The 22,845-nt window shown below is 33.4% G+C and overlaps 2 non-coding genes across 2 annotated transcripts; both read left to right on the top strand.

The window, feature by feature from the left end:
• The first annotated feature begins 7,837 nt into the window (after positions 1 to 7,837).
• LOC143610610 (small nucleolar RNA R24) lies at positions 7,838 to 7,936 on the top strand. Its single transcript, XR_013149625.1, has one exon. It is a non-coding gene; the product is annotated as a small nucleolar RNA R24 (small nucleolar RNA).
• An 8,871-nt stretch (positions 7,937 to 16,807) lies between these two features.
• LOC143610609 (small nucleolar RNA R24) lies at positions 16,808 to 16,904 on the top strand. Its single transcript, XR_013149624.1, has one exon. It is a non-coding gene; the product is annotated as a small nucleolar RNA R24 (small nucleolar RNA).
• Positions 16,905 to 22,845: the final 5,941 nt, after the last annotated feature.

Below are 22,845 nucleotides of genomic sequence, written 5' to 3'. Positions count from 1 at the left end.
TAGGTATTAGGATGATAAGAATGAGGATTTAGGGTTTTAGGATGGTTTAGGGGATATTTATATCCCTTAAAGCCCATGGACCTAAGGCCCACTCCCTTTAATCTATCTTAATTAGTTCAAGTCCATGTTCTTTATTAATACTAATTAATTATTCAGGCCCGATAACTAAACACAACTTTCTTTTATTAAATACGAGAATTTAGGATGTTACAGTTAAAAAAATAATAATAATAAAAACAAAATAAAAAAGAGTTATTTGGCGGGAAAAGTTTTCTTGCGCGAATTTTTTCCTGAATACTCCTCGTAAGTGAGACGTCATTCTTGCAAATTTTGGCGATAATATTTATTTTTTGAAAATTTTCGGTGAATTTTTGGCGGGAAAATCGGGAAAAATTTTCTTAATCGAAATTTTTCTGGGATGTTCCTAATGTATTAGGTACTCCTCTCCCAAATTTTGATAATATATTTTCTGGCCGACTGTTTACGCGTTTCGACTGGCCGAGGGGGAGACTATGAGTAATTTAAAGAGGAGTTTGTTAGTGATATGTGAAGATTATTCAAGACCTTGCTGAATTTGTCAAGAAAAGGGGGAGATAAAACTTTCATTTGAGATTATTTGGCTAGTATCTTCCTACGCTTGCAAGGTTTCTTAAAAAATTACTGCAATTCGGGTGGTAATTCATGGCGACAAAGCTACGTTTAACTGAGTTCAAGACTGCAATTATTTTTTGATTGGTGATTGATTTGTTCTAGATTGAAACTTGACTATGTGGGATACGAGTGTCTGTCCGTTTACTTCTTTCTGGGGGACTTTGATCCTGACTATGTTGGCTACGAGTAAATGGCGGATTACTTCTGTTGAGCGTGAGGATTCTCGAACGGGTTGATGTTATTGAAGAATATACGTGTAACACTCCAATCTGGAACATGCTGATGTGTCACTATTACATATATCAAAACAAAATTCGAATAAGCCTAAGTCAAATTATATTTACTCAAATAACTGAAAATGAATAGTCTTTTAAAAGCTTAAACTTCAATATTCTCTCTCGTCACTAACTCCCCCGAGTCCCAGATTACTGTAAACAAATAAGAAAAACACAACAAAGAAAACACGGCTGAGCCAAAAATTGCCCAGTAACGGAAATAACAATAGTACATGTAAAGACGAACTTGCGTAAAGAAAATATACGTACTGAACTGAAACTGAACAAAGTTGAAAAAAAAAACGATTCGAATATAACTCGGAACCAACACCAATTCAGAAACAGACGCTTGCCAAAAATCCGATCCACGATCGGAACATAATCAGAGGTAAATATTTAAACATATCAGAACTATAATAGAAACATATACAGATACTAAACTACTGAACTTGTGATATAATAATACTAATAAAATAAGTCATGTAAACAGAAACACCCAGAGCCAGAAACAAAGGGGTACACAGTTAGCTAATCTATGCACCAATGAGATGGCACGTGTGGCGTACACGCGTTGTTCCATCCCCCAGAAATCAGAACAGAACTAGGATCGATCCATACGCCCCTAAGTGGCCCTAATACTTCACAAGTACTAGTTAGAGACACCGTGAACTTTAATTACGCACTGTCACGACAAGTGTCATGCCCTTGACGCCCCAACGACAAGTCAGAAAATGCTCGGGTAACAGAATACTAAAACTAAAAACCTATAACTAAAATATATTATATAAAATAACTAAACTCAAAATATAACTGACGCGTAACAAAAATCCGTACTACAAAGTAACGGAATAGAGTCAATACTATAAGTAAAGGAAAACAGAAACCGTATTACGAAGTAACGGAATATAATTAATACTATTAGAGAAAGAAACCAGAAACCGTACAACAAAGTAACGAACTATAATTAATACTAAGAGTAACAAAAACAGAAACCGTACCTTAATTATTGAGCAAAAGTAAACAAGGTGGCTTATCTTCAACAATTATGAGAACCTACGGTTTATTTAAGGATCAAATTAATTTTATGAAATAAACTTATTTATTATCTGACACACAAAGTTATTATATATTCCGGCGACAAAAGCTTTTTGATTCTAAGCTGTTGACTTATATTATATACATATGATATTAGATATGAGTATGGACTTTCGTGTAACAAATTTTGTGATCATAGCAACATTCCATAATATTAATAAAATAATCATATGCCTTTGTATTAATAAAAAGACGTATTAACAAAATAACCATTCATGATGCACGAGTACAAAAGAATTTATATCAGTTTAAAATTCTTCGTCGCCGAAACGAATTAGACTCAAGAACCATGTTAACCCAGATTATTTAAACAAGAACAATTAACAAAGACGACTATTGCCTTCGTAACCGACCAACACCGATCGGTCGAGGAGTAAAACGGTGCGCGCGGAAACAAGCGGACGCGTGACGATAACTGCGTATTTAACCGAATGCGTTACCACTTTGTCACGTAAATATGATATCAAAAGAATGAAATGGACTCGGGTTGGTACCTGTATCTTACTAAATCGGGGAGATCGATGGCAGCAACGGTGTATTCCCGGAAGTTTGCAAAACGGTGGTGGTGCACGGTACTTGACGGTGGTGACGGTTGTCGGGATTTGAACTGAACGTTGTAAAACTAATATGACGAAACAACTCAGATTGCTAGGAGGTCAGAGGTTGTATACCATAGGTTCGTGGTGGTTAACTACGGTGGCGACAACAAGCGGCTAAGAGGGTGGCGGAGATCGCCGTTTTCCGGCGACGAGTTATAGGGAGGTGGTAATGGCGTAATGGATAAACACGATGTAGGGTTTGTGATAAAGAATATATAATTAAACGAATCGTACACCTCAAGTTATATCTTTTGTTAGTAGGATTAGTTTTTTTAATTCAAATAAAGAAGCCTTTTCCCGGAAAAATCGTCGTGGAAGATGCAGTGGGTTTTCAAATGTAGTTTTGGGTATTTGGCAAAACTGGTCCTCCTACTTTGTTTCATAATGAATTTAATATTTACAAAACAAACCTTTATGTTTAGTATTTAATTTAACTATCCCCTAAACTCACTTTCATCATTATCTAACATGTTTGACTATATATATATTTTTTATTAACGTTCCAACTGGTTAACGAGATATTAACACATCTAATAATTGACCCCAAAACATTCAACGGTTATTTCTTTATTATTTTGCTGTTTCGATTTTTCGTATATTACAATACGAGTCTTGTCATTGGATATTTTTTGAATTTGATCATTTGGGGTTTATTAACGGAGGTTGGAACTTTGAATACCGAAGTGAAAGATGTTGATTGATCGGGTTTTTCATGAAGATGTGTGACTAGATTAAACGTAAAGATATGTTTTCTTTACCAGTGCTGACAGATAGCTGATGACTTGCTGCTGATTGTTGAAAGATTGAACCATATCATAAACCAATGGATGATCAGGATGATCTCCAAGAGTTGCTCACTTTGAGGGGGTGATCTAATATGAGAGACTACAAGTTGTTTTGCTGAAAATATTTAAAGATTGTCTGTTTGCACAAGACCGAAAATCATAAGTCAAGGGGGTGTCTGTTAGTGAATGGTTTGGTGACTGGTGATTTGTAGTTAAAGTATTCAAGATTAAAGTATTCGATAGCTACAGAAAAGGGGGTGTCTGTTAGTGCACGGCTTTGTTGTCCGTAGCAATCGAATAACTTATAGATTGTGTAGTCTTTATATTTAATGTAAATGGCCCATTCGCTATGGATTGTATAGAGAATGTGGTCCATTCGTTATAGACTAGGCTAGTTCGTTAATGTATAAGCCCATTCGTTATGGAAGCATAACGAATGAGGGCTGGTTCGTTAAGTTATTACCCATTCGTTATGGAAGCATAACGAATGGTGTCTAATTCGTTATGAAGGCATAGTGAATTAGACATATGTTAACGAACCGGAGCATATGGCCTATAACGAATGAGCATATGGCATATCCATGCTCATTTGAAGATAGATCACACATATGAGAGGTGTGAGGTCCTAGATCTATTATTTATCCTCTCCATAACTTATAATGTAATTATCCATTATTTAATAATAAAATCATATTAAAAGTATTCGTATTCGTATTGTATAATCGATGCATCGACGCGACTAGATCCTTGGTAGGTCTCCTCAACATTAACGAAGCTTAATCAATTCCTTATTCAAATGATATACGGAAATGAATTAAAAAAATACAAATTCCGTAATTAAAAAATTCCTTAATCAAAGGGGTGGTTCATTCCTAATTTACCTAAATTGTTTACAAATCAGAATTTATACTCCAATAGGTCAAATTTGTATGAGTCAATCAGTCAATCTATGAAGCTATAAAAAGCATATATCAATTACATTTTATAATACTCGAATGACAAAATTTAAATTTAAAATCAACCTCACATATTTAAATCATTAATCCCTCAATTTAGAATCGGTCAATCGGTCAACATCCGTATTTATAGTAAACCTTAAGGATGGTTAATCAAATAGTTAATCAAATAATATAAAATAATTAATTAGAATATAGAAATACCATAATTAAAGATTTTCTTAATCAAATGAGTAATTTATTCCTAAAATTTCATATTTGTATGAGTCAATATGGTGAATTTAATAAATTTTCATAATTATAATATTAGAACCAATTATACTAAAGTTAAATCCGTAATCTATGTATATTGAATCCTATTGATGAAATATCAATTAATTATCTAAATTATAGATTATCTAAAATACATAAAAGCCGGTGGGAAGCATAAATTTGTGAATGAAATCAATCAAAATAAAAAAAAATGGTTTTAAAAGATAATTATAGTTATAGTATACAGAATAAAGGATTCATAATTAATTATTAATTATAATTATTAAGTTGAAAGATAATTACAAAAGATTCAAAATTAAAGATTAAATGAAAGATGAAAGATAATAATTAAAGAGAACTGATTGTATGTTATTTAAACTTATTATTGATTTATTTATTAAGATGGAAATTAGACAAGCGATTGATATATATGGAAAGTTTAATCAACAACCAATAGAAATGAGAGAAATTGACTTAAAGTCTATTGCTTTAATAGTATAGTTAAATGCTATTTTCCAAAATAAAAATGAACATAATAAATTTGATACACACCATGAAATTTGATATAAAAATGTACGTGCAAAAACATACTCAAAAACACCTTAACTATTAAAAAGTTTTTTTCAGTATGTAATCGAAATAAATTTGGTTATGGACTAATTTTTGAAAATTATTAATAAAATAATAGATTTGATATACACCATGAAATTTTTTTTGATAACTTTAAGGAGCTTATTGACTTTGCCAGTTGAACAAAAAAATAAAATAAAATAAAATGTTAACCATTCAATTTAGTGAAAGTTTTACTTCATCTGAACGTAATTTTGTTTGACATGTATCACATACAATATTCTAATCACTATTCAAGAAAATGTCAATACTGACATAAATGTTTCTAATTTGATAAAAGTTAGAACAGATAGACAAGTGGCAAAAAAGTAAAAACCCGAAACAATCCTTGATAAAAGAAACCCAAAAAACTAAATATGATTGATACTATCTTTACATTTTAACACATACATGTATTGTTTACTAAATTAACCGAGAAAATAAATAGATAGATTTAAATCCTATTTTTATAATTTATATATTTATATGACAATGTACAAACAAACCCATAGATAAATGAATTTATTTTAAAAAATGTAGATCAACTTTTAAGCATATATTTTTAATTTTAATGATTAAAAAAAATATTCTTACATTGAAAGCATATTAGAGTTTTTTTTGGGTCCTACTAGAGACACCACCCCAAAATTAAAAACACCCACCCAATTCACCACACATCGAGCGATCCGCCGCGTATTGGTGTGGTCTTTTAGAAAAATGTGTTTTTTTGTCTTTTTGTTGTCTTTTCTTTTATTTTTTCTTTTCATTTGTTTGTTTATGATTTTGTATTAGTAATTTTAAAAAAAAACTTTTAAATACTTTTCATTTTAAACCAAGTTTCGGTTAAAAATCGAGTAAACGTCAAACTTCTTGTTTTAACGAGCTAGTTACTGTTCAAATCAACAAAAATATTTCCTAACATCTTTAATTTATGTTTCATTTTATATTATTTAAATTTTAAGTTTGTGATGTGTTGAAACCAAACTTGGTTTAATGCCAAGATCGAGTGGATTTACATCTGCTTAAACCCGAGTTTGGGACTTTCATTAATAAAAATTCTCAAACTAGTTTAAGCTACTGCTTTAATTGAATTAATTCATATTTAAACAGTATTGTTTGATGAGTTTAAATAATACGAGGATATAAAATGAATTAAATAAAATTAAATACTCATAAACACAAGTTTTTATTAATAAGAAAGTTCTGAATTACATTCTCGAGTCGGGTAAACATAAACGAATACAAATAAAAAAAAATCAAGATGTCACGTCGATAGAACGACGAAGACGATGATGCTTGGGACAAGCCCACCACACGCAGATGAGACGACGGCGCGGGTGTGCTGCAGTTTAGATTTGTTTTTGTGTTTTGTTTCTTTTTTTCGAACTCGTTGTTATGTATTTAATATTATTATATAAATTTTGTTTTGTTTATGTTGTTGTGTTTCAATTTTAAAATTGTTGTTTTGTTGTAATTTTAAAACCGATAGATTGAAAACAAAAAATTATTGAAAATAAAAATTTGTTACACCCCACTAAGGCTATGTGTAGTGGAGCGGTTACAAATTAGGCGAATTGCGACACGTAGCGTCCAGTCAGCAAATAGTAAGAATATTTTATATTATATTATATTATATTATAATAATATTTTATTATTTTTTTTGTACAGTTACCTACACAGGCTTATCGCTCAGACCGTACAGGGTCGTCACGAGGGGGGGGGGGCAGATCACTGCAACCTCCGTGGCCTGTTATTTTTTGCGATGCCTACTTACGGGGAGACACTGCAACCTAGCTCTCGGTTTCGGCGACTACTTCGCCATTTACTGGCCCATACGTAGAGGTCCCACTTGTTGAGCCTCCCCCAATCGAGGAGCCGGAGGTGGATATTCAGGCCGCTGAGGTTGACGGTGATGAGGACGGTGATCAGGTACGTTATATTTTATCGTTTATTTTTTTTTTGTATCTTCGTCTTATTAACGTTAACTTATCGTGTTCATAGCAGCCACCGCATCAGCACCCGCAGCACGTTCCGCGTACACATCGCGCCGTGCGTTTGGATCCGGCCACTGACTCCTGACATACAAAAAAAGAAAACAAACATACAAAAAAAGAAAACATACATAAGTCGTTATGTACTAATTATTATTATATAAATCTCGTTCCTTTTATTTTGTACGTTTTTAATTTTAAAATTGTTGTTTCGTTGTCACCTTCCTAAACCGATCAAAAAACGGTTACACCCGAGCCACAAAAAAACAAAACAAACAAAAGAAAATAAATAAAACAAAAGACAACAAAAAGACAAAACCATAATAAAATAACCAAAAAAGACAGCAAAATGACAAAAAAAACACATGTTCCGAAAACACCCAAGCAATAAGCGGCGGATCACCCGATACGCGGCTTAGTGGGTGGGTGTTTAGGAAACACCCCATGGTGTATCTAAAAAACCCCTTTTTTGTTTTTTTATTTACAATATATACATAGTATAATATATAAATTTAAAATTATATTCTTTTTAATATTTAACAAACACAGTTTGTTGTTGATTTTTGAATTTCACCAAATATATTATGAAATATATTATAACAATGTATAGTAGTATACAGTAATAATGCAGTGATGAGAAAAGCTAATATGTAAGTAGATACTTAACTTTGTGTTAGAGTGTTTTCAATGAAATACTCTTGTTACGCTTGGCTTCTAAGCTTACGAATAATCTCAATTTTCATATAAAAATATAATAAATTATGATATATTTATATACTACATCATATGATTGAAACATATAAAAATACTCAACATAATATAATAGTAATCAACATTTAAATAATTAAGTAATTCATATAAGGTGTGGAAAAAGAAGTTACTAATTTGGTTTTTATTTATTTACATTAACACAATTTAAAATATTATGAATTAGAATATTTAAAAGTAAAATGAACACCATATATTTAAATCAATAATTGCTCAATTTAAAATCAGTCAATCGGTCAACATCCGTATTTATAGTAAACATTAAGGATGCTTAATCAATTCCTTATTCAAATGATATACGAAAATGAATTAAAAAAATACAAATTCCGTAATTAAAGAATTCCTTAATCAAAGGGGTGGTTCATTCCTATTTTACCTAAATTGTTTACAAATCAGAATTTATACTCCAATGGGTCAAATTTGTATGAGTCAATCGGTCAATCTATATGAAGCTATAAAAAACATATATCAATTACATTTTATAATAATAAAATGACAAAATTTAAATTTAAAATCAACCTCATATATTTAAATCATTAATCCCTCAATTTAGAATCAGTTAGTCGGTCAACATCCGTATTTAAAGTAAACCTTAAGGATGGTTAATCAAATAGTTAATCAAATAATATACAATAATTAAATAGAATATAGAAATACCACAATTAAAGATTTCCTTAATCAAATGGGTAATTCATTCCTAAAATTTCATATTTGTATGAGTCAATATGGTGAATTTCATAAATTTTCATAATTATAATATTAGAACCAAATACTAAAGTTAAATCCGTAATCTATGTATATTGAATCCTATTGATGAAATATCAATTAATTATCTAAATTATATATTATCTAAAATACATAAAAGCTGGTGGGAAGCATAAATTTGTGAATGAAATCAATCAAAATTAAAAAAAAATGGTTTTAAAAGATAATTTGTAACATCCCGAAATTTCCAAAATGATATTAATTATATTACTTAATAATAGAGGGAAAGTTTACTCGGGTTATCGGGAAATAAATAAATAGAGTAGGAGTTGGTATGGGTCGGGCTAGTGTTGGGTAATGGATATGGGTTATGGACTTAGGTTATGAAAGAAGGAAGGAGAGTCCATGGGCTTAAGCACATGATCCCTAAATATAAATACCATTAACCACCATTTAATCCTCATTCTCACATATTCCATACACACACACCCAAAACACACACGACCCGAACCAAGATCCGAAGGCGAAAACCCGAGCTTGTTGGTGCTGGAACGTTGTGACGGACCAAAACAACATCAAGGCTTAACCGTGTTCGTAGTTCGACTCGTTTAAGGTACGTTTATAGTTAGAAATCGTTCGTGTAGGTTCGTGTTGATTTGAGAAATGATAGATCTGAGTTTGTATGGTAAAAAAACGAATCCAACAAAGCTAATCTTACTGAAAATGGTTATGATTTGATGGGTTAATCGATTGATAAAAAGAACCCGTAACCTATATGCCTAAATCGCACCCTTTAAACATCGATGTTAGGTCGATTTTATGGTTGGGGTTTGTAGGCGCTGGTCAGACGATCCCGTGGGTACCTAAATCGAGTTATTTGGTTAAGAAACGAAGGTGATTAAGGGATTTAAGAACGAACAGTAGTTGCAGACGACAACTTCGCCTGCAAGCTAAGTTCGCCTGATGAACTTCGCCTGCAAGCCAAGTTCGCCTGATGACAACTTCGCCTAAAGCTAAGTTCGCCTAAGGTTTAACTTCGTTTAAAGCTAAGTTCGCATAAGGTTTAACTTCGCCTAAAGTCAAGTTCGATTAGAGAATAGATTAAAACGATAAGTAAAAGTAAGCTAATACTAGACCACCAGATTAGATCAGGCGAGTATTGATACGTGTAACTTATACAGTCAGCCGAGCTCAGTTAAAGAAGGGATTTACAACTATCGGAGGAAGAGGCAGAGTTCAGGTGAGTTTCTAGCCCCATTCCTTGTTATGTTTTCGGGGCTGTGTGCATACTCGATGTGTTGTTAATACATTTATCCTAAGTGATAAGTGTATGCCATATGTGATATATGTGATGGATATGAATGATTGCTTGTCGGTACGCGAACGATCTTCGGATATTGCGCGTACTGTCAGGTTAAAAATAAAGGTACGAATATTATATATCGAAGATGTATGAACATTACAAATGAATACTTGTCGGGGCGTGAACGATCTTCGGATATTGCACGTATCGACAAGGGGTATGGTTGTTAAATGAAGGATGTAAAGAACGCCTAGAGTGTTCTTATGCTATAATGTAATTATTGTATATGTGAAGTATGTGTATACAGGTACACGAATGGTATGTGAGTTCTACGTTCAACATAGTAAGTTAGGATGGCAAATCCCTCTAACTTCTGTTGGACATAGACTTGGCAGGTGATGGCGTAGTTAAGGACTGCGAGCCTTATACGTGATGTAGATGATAGATGTAAACGTAGATATGGACGGTGGGCCTTATACGTGTTATAGGAGATAGACGCCAACGTAGATAAGGACTGCGGACCTTATACGTAACGTAGATAAGGACTGCGGACCTTATACGTAATGTAGATAGGCGTCAGCACAGGAAATGACTGTGGACCTTATACGTGCTTTAGCATAGGGGAGGACTGCGGACCTCGTACGTGCTATGAATTAGGTTGCAACATAGGGAAGGACCGTGGACCTTCTACGTGTTGTGGATGTATGATGGTATAGGGAAGGACCGCGGACCTTGTACGTACCATGAATGGTGAACATAGGTAAGGACTGCGGACCTTTTACGTGTTCACGATCGTGAGTACAGGTATAGACGGCGGACTATGAACGTACTCTCGGTAGATTGAGGTTGGTGATTGTAGATATGTATGTATGTATGGTAGCAAGTATGTATGTAGAACATAAGGGTAACTAGTGAAGTATGGATATGTATCTTCGGATATGTATGTATGTGTTGTATTGTATGGCGTACGATTAACTAGAACTCACTCAGCGTAGCTGACTTTTAGTATGCACGCAGGTGAGTAGGATGAGGCAGCTCGCTTGAGGAGACACGTGGCACTGAATAAGAGGCTGGCATCGGAAGACTCAAGACGTTTAAGTTAATGTTCGTTAATTTTGAAAGACAAAATGATGTTTTAAGACAAGACGTGTTTTGTTACGAAATGTTTTATGAATGCTTTTATATTCCACGAATGTTTTAATTAACTCTGATATTTAGAACTGCGTTTATGAGTAAATCCAACGCTAAAGTTGGGCTACCGGGTGCAGGGCCTTACAAGTTGGTATCAGAGCAAAGTTCGAGAGATTTAAGCATCCTACATGCTTAGACTCGAACAGAGAATGGGGTTTAAGTAAGAAAAGAAAGAAGATGCCTGTTCAAGAATGCCATGTGTCGCTCAAGCAAGATCAGTAAAGGTAAAGTGTATGATTAAATGATATATGTTAATGAGAAAGAAAAGATACGTGAACGGCAAGGATATGAATAATTGATTGTTTGATTTGACTAACTGCTTAAGTAGAACCAGCACAAATAGACTCATAAAGGAAAGTGTATAGGAAACGGAAAGCAACGTGATCAGCTAGTCACAGCTGGCCACTGTTATTACCTGTTAGCCTTGCTATCCTTGTACTAAATAGTTCCTTGAGTGATGATGTTTGTGTTTTCCCTTTTAGAATACTAATGGCTGGAGCTGGAGAATTTGTTGGAACTGGGGGTCGCACTTGACGTCGTGGCAGGCCTCGTCTTGTCCGGCAACCCTCGGTAGAAGAAGCTTCCCACACCGAAGATGAAGGAAGCGCAGCTGGAGGAGACCAGAACAACAACGAAGAGGTTCAACTTAGCCCTGCAGTTCAAGCAGCCATTGTTCAAGCTGTAGTTGCTGCTGTGAAGAACCTGAATCCCGAAAGATCTGCTGGAAGCCGTGAACGAACTGCTGAAGGGGCAGGTGGTGATGGTGGGAAGGATGGGGGAGGAGAAAGAGAGGCCTCGAGTGAGGATAAGTCTGTGAAGGTCGATGACAGGAAAAGAGGCCAAGATGGGTGCAACTATAAGTCCTTCAAAGGATGCGACCCGCCAAAGCTGACTGGGTTGGGAGACGCAATCACTACTCTCCAATGGATAACCACTATGGACAAGATTATCCGCATTAGCGAATGCCGTCCCGACCAAGCTGTGGGTTATGCTACTCAGTCATTTGAGGAAGAAGCTATGTATTGGTGGGAAAGTGTGGAGCAGAGAAAGACTAGGGATGATATCAAGGCGTTGAGATGAGACGATCTGAAAGAGTTGGTGATGAAGAAGTTTTGTGCAGATGCCGAGGTTGAAAGGACGGAGATGAAGTTCCTGAATTTAAAGGCCGGTACGATGACGCATCGTGAGTATACTACTGAATTCAACCGACTATCTAGGTTGGTGCCTGATATGGTTGACACTGAGGTCCAAAGAATCAAATGTTATGTAAGGGGATTGCCACAAAAAGTCCGCATGTTAGTCAGGGCAAATAAACCTGCTACTTTTGACTCTGCAGTTGAACTTGCAGAAGTGGTTTACGCTGACCTGGCTGAGGACGATGTGGTGGTGGAGGAAAAGAAGGAGAAGAAATGGGCTACCTCTACTAAGCGGTCTGGCGAGATGGTGACAACAACTGATGAGAGGAAGGCCAAGGTTGGGAACAAGGATGCATGTAAGACGTGTGGGCAAGTGCACCGGGGAGAATGCAGGACTGGGACAGACAGGTGCTATCGGTGTGGAAAGAGTGGGCATTATTCTCGAGAATGCCCTGATCGTCCAAAGTGCTTCAAATGCGGAAAAGCTGACCACATGGCTAGGGATTGCAAGGAATCAGGAACGGGAGGTGCGAAAGGATAAAGACTTGGGGAAACTGCAGAGAGGAACACTTGATGAAGGAATAATTGCTCATGCAATGGTTTTATTAAGTTACTTTTGCTTAACGACTTGTTTTGTGTTATGGTTTAAAACTTATGTTTATCAGTGACGTGTAATATATTGAGTTTGGTTATGAATGATTATTATGCTATGATGAGAGGTTGTTTTAGACAATAGTGTTAAAAGTACTAATCTAAGCCTTGGAAGGATGAGATGAGTCTTGGTACATCGAGGGTCTCATGGACGAGCTACCTTAAATAGCTAAAACACATGACCACCATTCGATGGCTGCGAAGTCGGGAGTAAGAATGATAACTCAGAAGGCAAAGGCGATTCGATAAAGTGTGTAAATATAAGAAGTTTTCCTTTTATAGGGAATAAGTTTGGTTTCGGGGACGAAACGTCTTTAAGGGGGGAAGACTTGTAACATCCCGAAATTTCCAAAATGATATTAATTATATTACTTAATAATAGAGGGAAAGTTTACTCGGGTTATCGGGAAATAAATAAATAGAGTAGGAGTTGGTATGGGTCGGGCTAGTGTTGGGTAATGGATATGGGTTATGGACTTGGGTTATGAAAGAAGGAAGGAGAGTCCATGGGCTTAAGCCCATGATCCCTAAATATAAATACCATTAACCACCATTTAATCCTCATTCTCACATATTCCATACACACACACCCAAAACACACACGACCCGAACCAAGATCCGAAGGCGAAAACCCGAGCTTGTTGGTGCTGGAACGTTGTGACGGACCAAAACAACATCAAGGCTTAACCGTGTTCGTAGTTCGACTCGTCAAGGTACGTTTATAGTTAGAAATCGTTCGTGTAGGTTCGGGTTGATTTGAGAAATGATAGATCTGAGTTTGTATGGTAAAAAAACGAATCCAACAAAGCTAATCTTACTGAAAATGGTTATGATTTGATGGGTTAATCGATTGATAAAAAGAACCCGTAACCTATATGCCTAAATCGCACCCTTTAAACATCGATGTTAGGTCGATTTGATGGTTGGGGTTTGTAGGCGCTGGTCAGACGATCCTGTGGGTACCTAAATCGAGTTATTTGGTTAAGAAACGAAGGTGATTAAGGGATTTAAGAACGAACAGTAGTTGCAGACGACAACTTCGCCTGCAAGCTAAGTTCGCCTGATGAACTTCGCCTGCAAGCCAAGTTCGCCTGATGACAACTTCGCCTAAAGCTAAGTTCACCTAAGGTTTAACTTCGCCTAAAGCTAAGTTTGCCTAAGGTTTAAATTCGCCTAAAGTCAAGTTCGATTAGAGAATAAATTAAAACGATAAGTAAAAGTAAGCTAATACTAGGCCACCAGATTAGATCAGGCGAGTATTGATACGTGTAACTTATACAGTCAGCCGAGCTCAGTTAAAGAAGGGATTTACAACTATCGGAGGAAGAGGCAGAGTTCAGGTGAGTTTCTAGCCCCATTCCTTGTTATGTTTTCGGGGCTGTGTGCATACTCGATGTGTTGTTAATACATTTATCCTAAGTGATAAGTGTATGCCATATGTGATATATGTGATGGATATGAATGATTGCTTGTCGGTACGCGAACGATCTTCGGATATTGCGCGTACTGTCAGGTTAAAAATAAAGGTACGAATATTATATATCGAAGATGTATGAACATTACAAATGAATACTTGTCGGGGCGTGAACGATCTTCGGATATTGCACGTATCGACAAGGGGTATGGTTGTTAAATGAAGGATGTAAAGAACGCCTAGAGTGTTCTTATGCTATAATGTAATTATTGTATATGTGAAGTATGTGTATACAGGTACACGAATGGTATGTGAGTTCTACGTTCGACATAGTAAGTTAGGATGGCAAATCCCTCTAACTTCTGTTGGACATAGACTTGGCAGGTGATGGCGTAGTTAAGGACTGCGAGCCTTATACGTGATGTAGATGATAGATGTAAACGTAGATAGGGACGGTGGGCCTTATACGTGTTATAGGAGATAGACGCCAACGTAGATAAGGACTGCGGACCTTATACGTAACGTAGATAAGGACTGCGGACCTTATACGTAATGTAGATAGGCGTCAGCACAGGAAATGACTGTGGACCTTATACGTGCTTTAGCATAGGGGAGGACTGCGGACCTCGTACGTGCTATGAATTAGGTTGCAACATAGGGAAGGACCGTGGACCTTGTACGTGTTGTGGATGTATGATGGTATAGGGAAGGACCGCGGACCTTGTACGTACCATGAATGGTGAACATAGGTAAGGACTGCAGACCTTTTACGTGTTCACGATCGTGAGTACAGGTATAGACGGCGGACTATGAACGTACTCTCGGTAGACTGAGGTTAGTGATTGTAGATATGTATGTATGTATGGTAGCAAGTATGTATGTAGAACAGAAGGGTAACTAGTGAAGTATGGATATGTATCTTCGGATATGTATGTATGTGTTGTATTGTATGGCGTACGATTAACTAGAACTCACTCAGCGTAGCTGACTTTTAGTATGCACGCAGGTGAGTAAGATGAGGCAGCTCGCTTGAGGAGACACGTGGCACTGAATAAGAGGCTGGCATCGGAAGACTCAAGACGTTTAAGTTAATGTTCGTTAATTTTGAAAGACAAAATGATGTTTTAAGACAAGACGTGTTTTGTTACGAAATGTTTTATGAAAGCTTTTATATTCCGCGAATGTTTTAATTAACTCTGATATTTAGAATTGCGTTTATGAGTAAATCCAACGCTAAAGTAGGGCTACCGGGTGCGGGGCCTTACATAATTATAGTTATAGTATACAGAATAAAGAATAAAGGAATCATAATTAATTATTAATTATAATTATTAAGTTGAAAGAAAATTACAAAAGATTCAATATTAAAGATTAAATGAAAGATGAAAGATAATAATTAAAGAGAATTGATTGTATCTTATTTTAATTTATTATTGATTTATTTTATTAAGATGGAAATTAGACAAGCGATTGATATATATGGAAAGTTTAATCAATAACCAATAGAAATGGAGGAAATTGACTTAAAGCATATTGCTTTAATAGTATAGTTAGATGCTTTTTTCCAAAATAAAAATGAACATAATAAATTTGATATACACCGTGAAATTTGATATAAAAATGTACGTGCAAAAAATACCCAAAAACAACTTATCTATTAAAAAGTTTTTTTCAGTATGTAATTGAAATAAATTTGGTTATGGACTAATTTTGGAAAATTATTCGTAAAATAATAGATTTGATATACACCATGAATTTTTTTTTTGATAACATTAAGGAGCTTATTGACTTTGCCAGTTTAACAAAAAAATAAAATAAAATGTTAACCGTTCAATTTAGTGAAAGTTTTACTTCACCTGAACGTAATTTTGTTTGACATATATCACATACAATATTCTAATCACCATTCAAGAAAAAGTCAATACTGACATAAATGTTTCTAATTTGATAAAAGTTAGAACTGATAGGCAAGTGACAAAAAACTAAAAACTCGAAACAATCCTTGATAAAAGAAACCCAAAAAACTAAATATGATTGATACTATCTTTATATTTTAACACATACATGTATTGTTTAATAAATTAACCGAGAAAATAAATAGATAGATTTAAATCCTATTTTTATAATTTATATATTTATATGACAATGTACAAACAAACCCATAGATAAATGAATTTATTTTAAAAAATGTAAATCAACTTTTAAGCATATATTTATAATTTTAATGATTAAATAAAATATTCTTATATTGAAAGCATATTAGAGTTTTTTTTTGTTTTTTTATTTATAATATATACATAATATAATTATAAATTTAAAATTATATTCTTTTCAATATTTAACAAACATAGTTTGTTGTTGATTTTTGAATTTCACCAAATATGTTGTAAAATATATTATAACAATGTATAGTAGTATACAGTAATAATGTAGTGATGAGAAAGCTAACATGTAAGAAGATGCTTAACTTTGTGTTGAGTGTTTTTAATGAATTACCCTTGTTACGCTTGGCTTCTGAGCTTACGATTAATCTCAATTTTTTTTAAGTGATTGACTTTTTTTAATCTTATTTTGATCTTTCTATTGATGTATATCTAAGAATCAAGTTTTTTTTTTTTTTTTTTTTTTTTGAATTTTGTGAAATTTAGAGATTTTAACATCATTTGTGGGAAATCATTTATTAAAAAACTGCCTTTTTTTAGTGAGCAATAAGTTCTCAAGGATTCCCTTTACTTTTTAAATGCTGTTGATACGAAACTTGTTTATGACAACCATCCAGCTTGCAGTTGGTACTCCATCTCAAAGAAAGTTAATAAAACTCAAATTTACACACTTCCCCCCAATCTAATGCATGACTTTTTCCTCTATTTTAACCCTATGAAAAAATGTCACTTTGATATCATTCGTTACATTACGGCAATGGGGGATGCTTTTTTGGTTGAAAATCGTATTGTTTTGCGATATCCCAAGTCACTCATCATGTCGCTGCAGCTCAGGTTGAATAAATTTTGACCAGAAATCGATTAATTCTTTATAAATTGTTAGTCACACTTCACTGTTTGTGTTATCATCTTGTCATTCAAGCATTCAGTCACATTTCTTTTATCTTTATTTCGATATTCATATAGTTCCTTCAACAATCCCATATCACCAAGATAAGGAAGCCTTTATTCTTTTTAGTCTAGACATTCTACAATTAACCATCCATAAGATGAGGTTAAGATTTTGGCTGTAAACCACATGACACACACCCAACCTCACCAACAATAACTGTAACATCCTACTTTTAATTATAATAAATAAATGAAATTTTGTTTATTCGATAAAGTGCCGTGTGTCGGTTTAGATAAATAAACTATAAGATGGCGGGCTTGGACTTTAAAAGATGGAATAAGAAATGGAATGGACCTTATGTCCATGGGCTTAAGGAAGTATAAATACCCCTTAAACCCTAATCCTTTCCATTTTATCCATCTCTACACCATAGCCTACACTATCAAAAACACACACAAACACTATTCTATTACTCGAGTCAAGATCCGAAGGAGAAAACCCGAGATTATTGGTACTAGAACATTGAGACGAACCAAGACGACATCAATACTTGACCGTGTTCGTAGTTCGACTCATTTAAGGTACATTTATGACTTGAACTTGTTCGTTTAGGTTCGGATTTCGTCAAGAAATCATAGATCTAGGTGAATATGGTAAAAACGAATCCAAAGAAACAAAACTTACTGAAATTGGTTAATATTTAATGGGTTAATCAATTGATAAACGAGCCGTAGGTATATATGAACAAATCGCACCCCTGAAATGTGAATGTTTGGCTGATTGGACCTTGGGTCAAAGTCTGGACAAGACTGATGCAATTCGTTCTGGTAAGATAACGAATTAGTTCATCAATTCGTTATGCCCAGATAACGGATTAGTTCGGCCATTCGTTAAGACAAGATAACGAATTGGCTTATCCAGTTCGTTACGTCAGATAACGAGTTAGGCTAACGTACTAGACAGTGAACCAGATAACGAATCAAGTGATTTGTTACTCGCCAAGTCGTTAAGAATAAGGTAACGAATCAGGGCTTGTTCAGATAACGAATTGGAATGACGAATCAGTTAACAAACTAGATTATGAAAGTAACGAATTAGGCTTAATTCGTTATAGATAATGAGTTAGCGAATTAGAAAATAATTTAAAATCCTAAGGGAAAATGTGTTAAGACAGCTTAACCCCAGCCAGGGGCTCTGCCTCTTGGACCCCGCTAGGGGCTGCCGCCCCTAGAACCCCGCTGCCAGGGGCGCTGCCCCCGGACCCCCGTTCGTTGTGGGTAATAATTAAACTAGAAAGACGATATGGGTAATGATAGTTAAATGATACGTGTAATTGTTATACAGTTAGTCGTGCACAACTAAAGAGGGGAATAACCATTAACGCTGAACGTAACCACATTCAGGTGAGTTTCTAGCCCCATTTCCTTGTTATGTTTTCGGGGCTGTGTGCATACTCGATGTGATAGTTAATACACTTACCTTAAATGGTAAGTGTATGCCATGTATGATTTATATGTTAATTATGTATATCTTGAATGTGAACTAAAGCTTGTCGGTACGTGGACGATCTTTGGATATTGCACGTATTGACAAGGGAGGTATGTATATAATAGTTGAATGTCTATGATAGATATATGTACAACATATGAGTATGTATGAATGAGTAAAGAACGTATATGTATGTTACGGGTATGTAAAGACAGAATGCACGAAGATGAAGAAGTAACGGATCATACCCTAATAATATATGAGATAGAGAAAAAAGGGATCAGACCCTAATAAAATCTGAGACAGAGAAGTAAAGAGGGACCAGACCCTACTAATATCTGAGATAGAAAAGAAAGGGATCAGACCCTAATAATATCTGAGATAGACAAAGGAAAGAGAGATCAGACCCTAATAATATATGAGATAGAAAAGAAAGGGATCAAACCCAAATAATATCTGAGATAGAAAAGACAGTAATTATATAGTATGAAAGTTATAAAGTAAGAACATATGTATGAAGTTATGTAATGAAAGTAAAATAGTAAAGTAATTATTATATGCATTCGGATGCATAATCGAAGGTAAGTGAACATAATGTATGATATGTGATTAACTAGAACTCACTCAGCGTAGCTAACTTTTAGTATGCACGCAGGTGAGTAGAATGAAGCAGCTGGCTTGAGCGGGGAAGAAGAATAAGAGTGTGGCATCTGAAGTCTCAAGATGTTTCATGTTTATTTATGTTTAATCTGAAAGACAAGAATGTTTGTTAAGACATATTTATGAAGTTATATGTAATGTTTAATGAAAGTTTTATATTCCGTGAAGGTTTTAATTAACTCTGATATTTAGAACTGTGTTTATGAGTAAATCCAACGTTCAAAGTAGGGCACCAGTAATGGGGCCCTACAATAGCCCCCCAAACCGATAACGCCGCACAGCTAAGCTCACTAACAATGGTTCCTCTACACAGTAACTCTTCTTTGTAAAATATTCAAAATGCACTAATTACAAAATATGTGTATTTATGTTTTGTTTACCGCTTCACTCTCTATATAAGTATACATATCTCAATAATGATAAATGTTTAAAATATCTATCTTAATGTTTAATACCTCAATAATATATTAAAGCAACACATGTTTTTGTTTTTTTAGACGGGTATCATTCTTTCATTATAATAATTTTGATGTTATAATATAATAGTAATATGTATTTACTAATATTTAACTATCTATTAATTAGCTCAATTAAACAAATTATAAAGTTCTTAATTAAACGTGTTGATCAGACTATAAATAAGTTTAAGTCAACATGTTTATATTACTTAAATTTGTTCGTGTCAAATTAGGTTATAAACAGAAAATGTTTGGGTTAAAACTCGAATTGGTTTGGTCAAAGAGATTATGCTTTAAATTAATTCGGCTTGGATCATGTTATTTTTAAATCATTAAATTAAAAATGAATTTTCTTTTTATGCTAGAAAATACTATGATTTAGAAACAACATGATCTAAGCCGAATTAATTCAAATCATAATCTCTTTGACCGAACCAATTCGAGTTTCAACCCAAAATTTTCAGTTCATAACCTATTTTGAGCCGAACAAATTTTAAATAGGCGGTTTGAGTTCATGTTTGATTCATAAGAGTGTTTTTTTTTTGTGTAAAATGTGTTCCTTTATGAAAAACTAGTTTTACATAACTAGTTTTAGTTATAAACATTATGTATTGCTCTATTTGTAACTTAATTATGTAAATAATTAAGTTACATATGGAGCAATACATATTTGTAACTTAATTATGTAGGTTTACATAATTAAGTTACAAACAAAGCAATATATAATGTATAACTTTTTTTTTTACATAAACTGATTTTATTTATATTATAAAATGTTTTGTTCCAAAATAGAAATTAAAATAATAAAAATTAGTAATGTATGTGTAAACACATACCCAAAAACACCTCATCTATTAAATAATTTTTCTCAGTATGTAATTGAAATAATTTTTTGCATGGACTAATTTTGAAAAATTATTCATAAAATAATAGATTTGATATAAACCATGAATTTTTTTAATAACTTTAAGGAGCTTATTGACTTTGCCAGTTGACCAAAAAAAAACTAACATGTTTAACCTGTTTAATTTTGTGAAAGTTTTACCTCATTTGAATGTAATTTTGTTTTACATGTATCACATATAAAATTTTAATCACTATTCAAGAAAAAGTCAATGCTAACATAAATGTTTTTAATTTGATAAAAGTTAGAAGCATTAATAGGCAAGTGGCAAAAAACTAAAACCCCGAAGCAATCCTTGATAAAAGAAACCAAAAAAACTAAATATGATAAATTTTATTATATTTGAATGTGATTGGTATACTATCTTTACATTTTAACACATACATGTATTGTTACTAAATTAATCGAGAATAAATGGATAGATTTAAATCATATTTTATAATTCATAAATTTATGTGACAATGTACAAACAAACCTATAGATAAATGAATTTATTTTAAAAAATGTAGATCAACTTTTAAGTATAGATTTATAATTTTAATGATTAAAAAAATATTCTTACATTGAAAGCGTATTAGAGTTTTTTTTTGTTTTTTATATTTACAATATACATAGTATAATATATAAATTTAAAATTATATTCTTTTCAATATTTAACAAACATAGTTTGTTGTTGATTTTTGGATTTCATCAAGTATGTTGTGAAATATATTTTAACAATGTACAGTAGTATAATATGTAAATATTTTTTTTATAAAAATATATTGATATCACATAAATAAAGTTTAAAGAAAAGTGACTAATTTAGTCATGTAATAGATATAATATAAATGAAGAATAAAAGGAAAATGAATAATTACTAATCTATGCTATACATTAGTTTTGGAGGGAAAAAATTGTAAGGATTAACCACAAACTAATATGTGTCTACAATTATTTTACTTTATTAAAATAGGTAGATTTATGTTTTAATCCTTTGTCACTATTATATGTGGTGTAATATATAATTTCATTTATGAGAAATTGACCCATCATGTTTGTCATTATAGATAATTTTTTAAATTATTTTAATTGTTTCATATTATGGTATGACACATACATCATATTTGATTTCACATATAACTTGTATTGAATATATAAACATTTTCTATTGATATTATATTATTTTTCAGTCTGTGTAATCTAGGTTAGTAACCTAGTTACTTATACTAAAAGAACACATTTATTTCAAATATACATTATTAACCTTAACTTTAAATTAACTTTTATGTTAAATCAAATCGTTAATGGATGTCAAAGTATATTTCATAGTAATTAACATCTTTTTATAACCCATTTATTTATTAATCGTTTTCTTTTACATATTATTGGTCTTTTAATAGGTATTATATGCAAGTCTTTTTAATAAATATTAGTAAAAGTTTCCGTGCGTTGCTGCGGGTTCGTCTAAACTATCTCCTCGTACTGGTTTGTAGTGTTTGATGTGGTTATACTATTATCAGTACGAGTGCGCTGCCGCATGTGCATATGGTTTGTTGGATGTTATAATTTGTGCGTGGGTGCACACTAAAATATTGACGTAAGGATTATATTGGATAGACGGTGTTATAAAGTGTTTTGTCACTTAACTTGCAGAAACAAAAAGTTTATATTTGGTGCATTACAAACTAACAAGTAGGAATATGTCGGGAATTAGAAAAAATATACGACATTGACAAACTTAGCGGGAGAGACAAGGGTCTTAGTGAAGAGTGTCCCCTTTTCACTGGTAAACCAATTCATGTGGTAGGCACGTCCTAACGGTTTGGTGACAACCACAATCTCATGTAGTTTTGTTGTGTCAGCCATAGCAAATAGTGTTCTGTTTGTTAGCCCTATAAACCACATGCCATTATGTAAC

Source organism: Bidens hawaiensis, unplaced genomic scaffold (assembly GCF_021521415.1).
Source record: "Bidens hawaiensis isolate Kalapana, Puna unplaced genomic scaffold, B.hawaiensis_p1.1 tig00027103_1, whole genome shotgun sequence".
In the NCBI taxonomy this organism is placed as follows: domain Eukaryota; kingdom Viridiplantae; phylum Streptophyta; class Magnoliopsida; order Asterales; family Asteraceae; genus Bidens; species Bidens hawaiensis.
Note: the sequence above shows the minus strand (reverse complement) of the source record. Positions and strands in the feature narration are given on the sequence as shown.